Source organism: Lithobates pipiens, unplaced genomic scaffold (assembly GCF_037356315.1).
Source record: "Lithobates pipiens isolate NorthernLeopardFrog02 unplaced genomic scaffold, aLitPip1_a1.2 Scaffold_18, whole genome shotgun sequence".
Lineage (NCBI taxonomy): Eukaryota > Metazoa > Chordata > Amphibia > Anura > Ranidae > Lithobates > Lithobates pipiens.
In genome coordinates this window covers 561,107,702-561,115,361 of record NW_027507758.1, presented here as the reverse complement: position 1 = coordinate 561,115,361, position 7,660 = coordinate 561,107,702, and the positions used below count along the sequence as shown (strand labels likewise).

At 45.5% G+C, this 7,660-nt stretch overlaps 1 non-coding gene and 1 pseudogene across 1 annotated transcript; both read left to right on the top strand.

Annotated features, from left to right (window-relative positions):
• The first annotated feature begins 563 nt into the window (after positions 1-563).
• Positions 564-747, top strand: LOC143990548 (U2 spliceosomal RNA). The gene has a single exon (XR_013277389.1). It is a non-coding gene; the product is annotated as a U2 spliceosomal RNA (small nuclear RNA).
• A 6,073-nt stretch (positions 748-6,820) lies between these two features.
• Positions 6,821-7,034, top strand: LOC143990560 (U2 spliceosomal RNA; annotated as a pseudogene).
• Positions 7,035-7,660: the final 626 nt, after the last annotated feature.

Genomic DNA, 7,660 nt, shown 5'->3' with positions numbered 1-7,660 from the left:
ATGGTCATTATACAATTTTGTTCAGATTTATAAAACATCATAATTTTCAAGAGTATGGCGTAGAGGAATTGAAAGATCCAAAGAAGGTGATAAAGAAGATTTTGAGTGTTCAGTATGTTGAGACAATGGAGAGGTATAGTGAAAGTGTGTCAAGAGTATATGGAACATGGTGGTTAATAAAAAATAGACAAGGTGATTTGGGGTGGCAAATAGTACATGAATGTTTGCCAGTGAGAGCTTTTCAATACAGAAGGGGGTTATTAAGATCTCGAAGGTGCCCTAGGTTCCCTTGGGGGAAAGATAAAACTGTGATGCATCTTATGTGGAACTGTAATTTTGCACGTGAGTTTTGGAAGAGTAAGTGCAATTTTGAAAGTGGTGACTAGGATGACATGTTTGTGTTTTGACAGAGTGGTATATGATTTAAATTTAGGTGTGACACAAGCGAAGAAATGGGTGGCTTGGGAAAAAAAAGCCAAACAAATTATGCAAATATGGACTCAACATAAGGAGTTCTTCATTGAAGTTTGTAGTAGACGTTGAGTTAAATCATAAATAAGCTGATGTTTGATGAAAAAAAATAAAATAATTAAATTTGTCCTTATCAGTTTAATATCTGATACGTCCCCTATCTGGGGACCATATATTAAATGGATTTTTAGAACAGGGAGATGGAAGAAGAGCTTGCTCTGTCCACTCCACACATCGACCTGATATTGCAGTACCTCCAGGACCGGTGCACCCCTCTCTTATGCAGTTTCCAAAAACAGAATGAATTCAAACAGCAAATTCTCCTCCATCCTCCCTCCTCATCCTTTTGCTTGCTTGCTCACTCACTTGCAATGTTACTTTTGCTCACAAGCTGTCTGTATGTTGTTCATTTTTGCAATAAACTTGCGTTTAACCCCTGTGTGTACTGGTGTTTTTTGCTTCGTGTCAGTTCTGGGCCTTTCTTTCTCCCTTCCTCCTTCCTTGCTCGCTCAATATTTTTTTGCTCAGGAAGAAGCAGGTGAAGTGGCAGTAGTTGCAAGAAGCCAAACCTAGGAAGTCAGCAAGTAGACACATTTCGACAAGGCAGCTAGCTCGAGTATGAATGCACTTTCTAGGCCAGGCCCAAAATGAGGCCTTTTTTTCCCTAGCCATGTCCAGCCAGCTCAGCCATTGCAATAGGGCTGACTTTGCTCCATTCCTGTCCCTTCGTACAACCAGCTTGCTGAAAAGCAGTTACTGCCTGAGTATTCATTCAGCAGCCTGTGTCTCCCTCTAGTGGGTCCCAGCCTTTTCGGCTTTCGTCCACGTGTCCCAGGAAGCGGTCTCATGCAAATGCTTTTCCCTGGTAGAGCAGCAACGAGAAGCAACTGGATGAGTGTAATTGTTGCTGCTGGCTGGCAGCCTGCTGGTCATTGCCAGGGTCAGCAGGTGCTTGCAAAGGTGTTGGACAGGTGTTAGAAATTGTGGATTGCTATCTAGGTCATCAGGAGGGGATTAGATTGCTTGGCCAGGCCAGGTGTGAAAAGTTGCTAATCAGCGTCTCCGCCCGGTCTAGACGCGGTAGAAGGGCAGACAGGGGGCCAGGGCATCAGCAGCAGCTCTCAGTGAGCTCTGGCTTGCGGGCAATCCGCCGCTCGCTCAGAAAAGAGAATAATTGGGTTATCGCTTCTCGGCCTTTTTGCCAAGATCAAGTGCAGTCTTTGCTGTGCGAGTCTTGGTCAGGAGGTGCCCGGGGTACCCAAGGGTCGACCTTGGGGGGAGCGTCCCTTTTCGGAGGGCCCCCCCTTGCTGCTATTGGCCTACGGCTTAGTCCCCGGGCAACGAGAGGCGATCGCCCTTCTTAAGGCGTTAAGGCGTTTTGGAGACAGCGTCGGGGCCCCCTTTGGGGGTTCCCCTTACCGGCGGGAGAGGCGAGGTACCTGGAGGTACCAAAATGGTGGTCCGTGGAATGCGGGATTCGATTCGGTTTCTGGTGAAGCCTGAATTTAAAGCTGAGATCAACCTGAGGACGATCGTGGTGGATGTTCTGATGGGATTCCTTGGCCTAAGGGATATCATTTGTTTGCAAGATTTTCCGCAACAGAGGCTTTATGATGTCACATTTCTTTCTGTCGAGATCTGCTGGGACGTTTATGAAAAGATGACGAATTGCTACAGAAAATAGAAATTGTACCGTTGTTTATGCAGGAAGAGAAGGCGGTAGTGGTTCACATGTATAACCCTTTTGCGGACATAAACTTGGTGAAGGCGTTTCTAAACAATTATTGTGACAATTTGAGGGGTGGTGACAGAATCTTGAACAAATTTGGTATTTGGAACGGAAAGTATAGATTTTACGGAAAATTCCGTTCAGACCTAAGTTGTGTTGGAGGAGTGAGAAGACCTCCGGCTATATTTAACATTGGGGGAGAAAGGGGTTTTCTTTTTTACCCCGGACAGCCGGTGTATTGTCGGAAATGTTGCGTTTATGGCCACGCAAGTGGGGACTGTGACAGAAACATCAGGTGCAGATTTTGCGGGAGTGAGAGTCACCCCTCTAAAGAATGCAAAAAAACTAGAGTGTGTGATATCTGTAAGAAGATAGGACATCTAGCAAGGCAATGTGAAGAATACTTTGCGGCTAAAAGAGAAGCCGAGTTTCATGATGTGTTAGCCAAGACCCAAGCTAGGCGTAGGCAGCAGAGGCGATCAGGGGCCCGGGAGGAGGGTGGCAGTGCTGAACCCGCTGATGCGGATCAGCCTGCTACGTCTCCAGGGCCTGAGGCCAATGACGCTGTACTTACAGAGCAAGTGGAGGCGGTGAACAGGAGACCTGTTTCCAATGATGCCCCTGTTGATAAGGTGGCTGATGTTGGCGATGGCCCTGGGAGCCTGACTACTGCTGTAAGAGAAGACCCGCAGGAGCAGCCAGGAATAGAGGAAGAGGAGATGGAGCAAGGATCCCCGGAGGATGGAGGGCCAGAAGGAGATCAGAGGGTGACTTTGGCAAGTCCAGGACATCTTTCAGAATTGATAAGTGGTTTATAGTCTAGTGCAGAGGAAGAAGGCGATGAGGAGATGGACAGCGACGAAAGTCTACAATGTGGACAGAGGTTGGTAATCTTAATGGAAGAGACTTCCCAGTCCTCTATTAAAAGGGCACGAGAGGAAGGGGGAGGAGGAGGTGGGGGAGATGCCCTCTTTCCGGATGATGGAGGCTCGGGTTCAGAGTCTGCCAGCTCTCCTTTCACAAGGAAGAGACTAACGTATGCCAGTGTGGCAAGCAAGGGATTGGACAGTGCTGCGCATTATCAATAAGTTTTTGTTATGGCTATGTTATCACTTTTGTTTTTTTTTTCTTATGGCTCTGACAGTGAGTTCAGTAAATGTCAGGAGTGTATGTTCTAGGTGGCGAAGAGCTGCAGTTTTCGATTTTTTAGAAGGGGTACGTTCTGATGTGATTTGCTTACAGGAATGTGGGGTGGAAAGGGCGGTTTGTGAAGAATGGAAACTCTGGGTTTCCCTATGGTCCCCCTTGTGTGCATCTAGGAATGAAGGGGTGGGGATGTTAATTAAGGGTTCCTATGTGCATTTTGTTTCACATGAGGTGGTGGTGCCGGGGAGGTTACAGATTGTGATTTTGGAGGTGGCAGGGCACAAGGTGAGAGTGGTGAATTGTTACGCACCTGCAGAGAAAAAGGAGTGTATGACTTTCTTTAATACCCTTAAAATGTGGTTGCCTGGTAGAATGCCAACCATTTTGGCAGGGGATTTTAATTGTGTGAGGAGGGGTGAGGAGAGACAAGGTGTCAGTGCGGAAGGGGGTATGGATGTGACATCTAAGGCGCTGAATGAGATAGTGAATGATTTTCATTTTCAGGATGTTGCCCTGGTCGTTCAGAAAAACGATTTGTCCTTTACCTTTTTTTCTGATAAAGGATCAGTGAGGTCTCGGATAGATTTTATTTTTGTTTCTTTATCTTTAAAAGCCACTAGTTACCAAGTTGATCCTGTATCTTTTTCGGATCATTGTATGATTACAGGCTCCTTCTGCCTTGATGTAAATAGGATTTATGGACGGGGTGCATGGAAGTTGAACTGTTCATGTTTAAAGGAGGAGGGGGTGTTTTTAAGGTTCAAAGACTTTTATGAATGGCTTTTGTTCAAAAAATATGAGTTTGGTGATATTTTGGAATGGTGGGATTGGGCAAAATATAAGATTGGCTGCTTCTTTAAGAGGTTGGGTGTGGAGGCGGCAAGGAAGAAGTATGAGGAAGAAAGGAATTTAGTAGATAGGTTACATTTTTTATTTCGGTGTAAGAGGATGGGAGTGGAGGTGGAGGAAGAATTGAAAGAAGTACGGGAAGCCCGGAATGAGAGGATTAAAGAATGTGGGAAGAAGATCGTTTTTAGAGCAAAGATTCAGGCGATGGAGGAAGATGAGCAGTGTTCGGCGTTCTTCTTCAAGAAATCGTTTGACCCAAAGAAGATGTTTCAGACAGTATGGGAGGAAGGAAGTGAGGTGAGCGGGGACCGTATGGTGGAAGTCATCCGATCCTTTTATGCGAATTTGTATAGTGGCAACGGTGGTGCTACGGAAGAGATGCAGGAATATTGCGAAGTGGTGAAAGGGAATTTATGTTCAGAGGATGCTGAGTCGCTGTTAGACCTGGTGGAGGATGATGAGATTGAGAGAGTGATTAAGGGAATGAAGAAAAATAAGACCCCTGGCGGGGATGGCTTACCTGTCGATTTTTATGTTGAATACTGGCCGGTGTTGAAGGACGATCTCTGCCTGGTGATGAAGACCTGTATGAAAGAAAGGAGAACATCAGCTTAAATGAAAAAGGGAATAATTACACTGTTATATAAGAAAGGGGATCAGAGGGAGGTTAAAAACTGCCGCCCAATTTCGTTGTTAAACTGCGACTACAAGATTTTTGCGAAATTACTGGCAGACCGGATGAGTAGGATTGTAGATAAGATCATTGGTGAAGGGCAGACCTGCGCTGTGCCGGGACGGAGGATTTCCGATAATCTAATTTTGCTAAGGGATCTAGTATATTATGCCCAATGTAACAACATGCCTTTGGCATTGGCAAGTATCGATCTAGAAAAAGCATATGATCGGGTGGCTCATGGATTTCTTTTTACAAGGTTGATGCAGATGGGGATCCCTGGAGATTTCGTGAAGCTAGTGGAGTGCCTCTATGAAGGGATTAGTAGCCAAATTTTGGTGAATGGAAAGTTGTCAAGGGAAGTGCAGGTGAGGTCGGGGGTAAGGCAGGGGTGTCCTCTGTCGCCTATCGCCTTCATTTGCGTGATGGAGCCCCTTTTGAGGCATGTGATAAAAGACAAATGTTTTAAAGGGATGTTTATTCCAGGTGGTGGGAATGAGCCAGTCAAAACACTATGCTACATGGATGATGTGAGCCTGCAATGTAATACTGCAAGAGATGTGAATTGAGCTGAGCTCCCACTTGAGATTTTTGGGGCCATGTCAGGATTGTGTGTGAATTGGGGTAAAAGTAGCATTTGTGTCTTAAGTGGCACATGTGATGTAACAAGGAGTAAACTAAGGTCGGTGCAGGAGGTGGAGGTGTTGGGGGTACACTTTGAGAGAAACTTGGTTAACCAGGTGAATGCTGCCAAAGGGTTAGAGAAAGTGGAGAGGAAAATGAATTTATGGAAGACTAGAAGATTATCCCTTACTGGGAAAACACTAATAGTAAAGGCGGTGATTCTTCCATTATTGTTGTATTTCTCTGTGATATTCCCTCCAAATAAGAGGTGGGTACAGCAGATCACAAGAATGCTTTTTGTTTTTTTTGGGGCTCCAAAATGGAGAGAGTCTCAAGGGAGGTAGTTGTAAAAAAAGTACATTTGGGTGGGTATAACTTCCCGAATGTTGGCCTCTTTTTAGAGGTCCAGTGGTGGTTAGTGCACCTTAAAGCTTTTCGGGCAGGAGGAAAGACGGCTGCTTTAATGCGTTATTTGATTGGATGGCCCTTGTTAAAGTGGGGGTGGTGTGGAAGGGACCTCACAAAACCAATGTCTATGTTATCTCCAGTCTATTATTTAAAAATGACAGAGTTTTTTCGAAAAAATCAGTTACAGGAGCTGGGAGAGAATGCTTGGAAGAAAGAGTCTTTATGGCTATGGTTAAGGAGGTGTGAATTACCATCAAATGTTTTTGGGCTAAGGTTGAAGAGTGCAGAAGTTTGTTGGAAGAACTTACTTCTGAAGGGTGTGACGAACAAACAGAGAGAGGTGGTATGGTTATCATTGCATAATTGTTTGTCAACAATGTCCTTTTTAAAATCCCGTGATTTGGTGAGGAGGGAGGGGTGCCCCAGGGAAGGTTGTCCAGAGAATGAGACTGTAAGGCATGTCTTTTGGGAATGTCTGTTTGCTAAAAGATTCTGGAGACTGCTGTGTGGCTATGTGGAAAGGGTGGTGGGGGTGAAAGGTGTGTCTTTTGAGGCAGGGGTGTTTGGTTTGGTGGAGGGTGATAAGAAAAAGGAGCATAAAATGTTTGTGTTGTCTGCAGTGGTGAGGGAGGTGATGTGGGAGGCACGGTGTGCTCTGGTGAAAAAGAAGTTGTTATTGACTGAGAAAGATTGTGCTGATTGGGTTTTTGCAAAGATGTTCTATGTTTTGGCTGTTGACAGGAAAAGAATGGGTGAGGAGGAGGCTGATATGTATTGGAATTTTGGGATGTGGTGTGTGGGTGAGGGGTAAGGGACTGGTGTATATATGAATTTTATTTATGATTTTATCTTGTTGTTTTTTATGATATGTTAAGCCACATATGATGTAATGAACACGGCTCAGTGTAGGTACCGGTGTGCTCGTTTTTTAAAGCTGAGTTTAAGAAGCGATTCAATCTGAATGGTAAAAAAAAAAAAAAAAATCGGTTCTTATCAGTTTAATATCTGATACGTCCCCTATCTGGGGACCATATATTAAATGGATTTTTAGAACAGGGAGATGGAAGAAGAGCTTGCTCTGTCCACTCCACTAGTGATGGACGAACTTCCGACGGGACGTTTCGCGAAAGCGAAATGCGAACGGACCCAAACGTTCGCGAAACCGAACGTTCGCCGCGGGCCCCATTGACTTCAATGGGAGGCGAACTTTGCAAACCTTCATGTCGAATTTGCGGCCACGTGGTAATTATTAGGGGGTAAAACGTAGTCCCACCATCTGGACAATGACATAATACATGTATGAGGTGAATTTGGGATCGATAACTACAAGCATTTTTATTTTATTTGGGAAATTGTTCTAACAATTCAGGACTATGGAGCTAATGAAGGCAATGGAGGAGAGGGAAGGTCAGGGACCAGGGTAGGCAAAGAAGAGGGTGCAGGAGATGATCACCAGCAGCGTGACATACCGGAATGACACATGCACCGTGATAGAGGCATCTGACAGCAGCACCGTAATACAGAGCACTGACAGCAGCACCGTGACATACAGCGCTGACAGCAGCACCGTGACATACAGCGCTGACAGCAGCACCGTGACATACAGCGCTGACAGCAGCACCGTGACATACAGCGCTGACAGCAGCACCGTGACATACAGCGCTGACAGCAGCACCGTGACATACAGCGCTGACAGCAGCACCGTGACATACAGCGCTGACAGCAGCACCGTGACATACAGCGCTGACAGCAGCACCGTG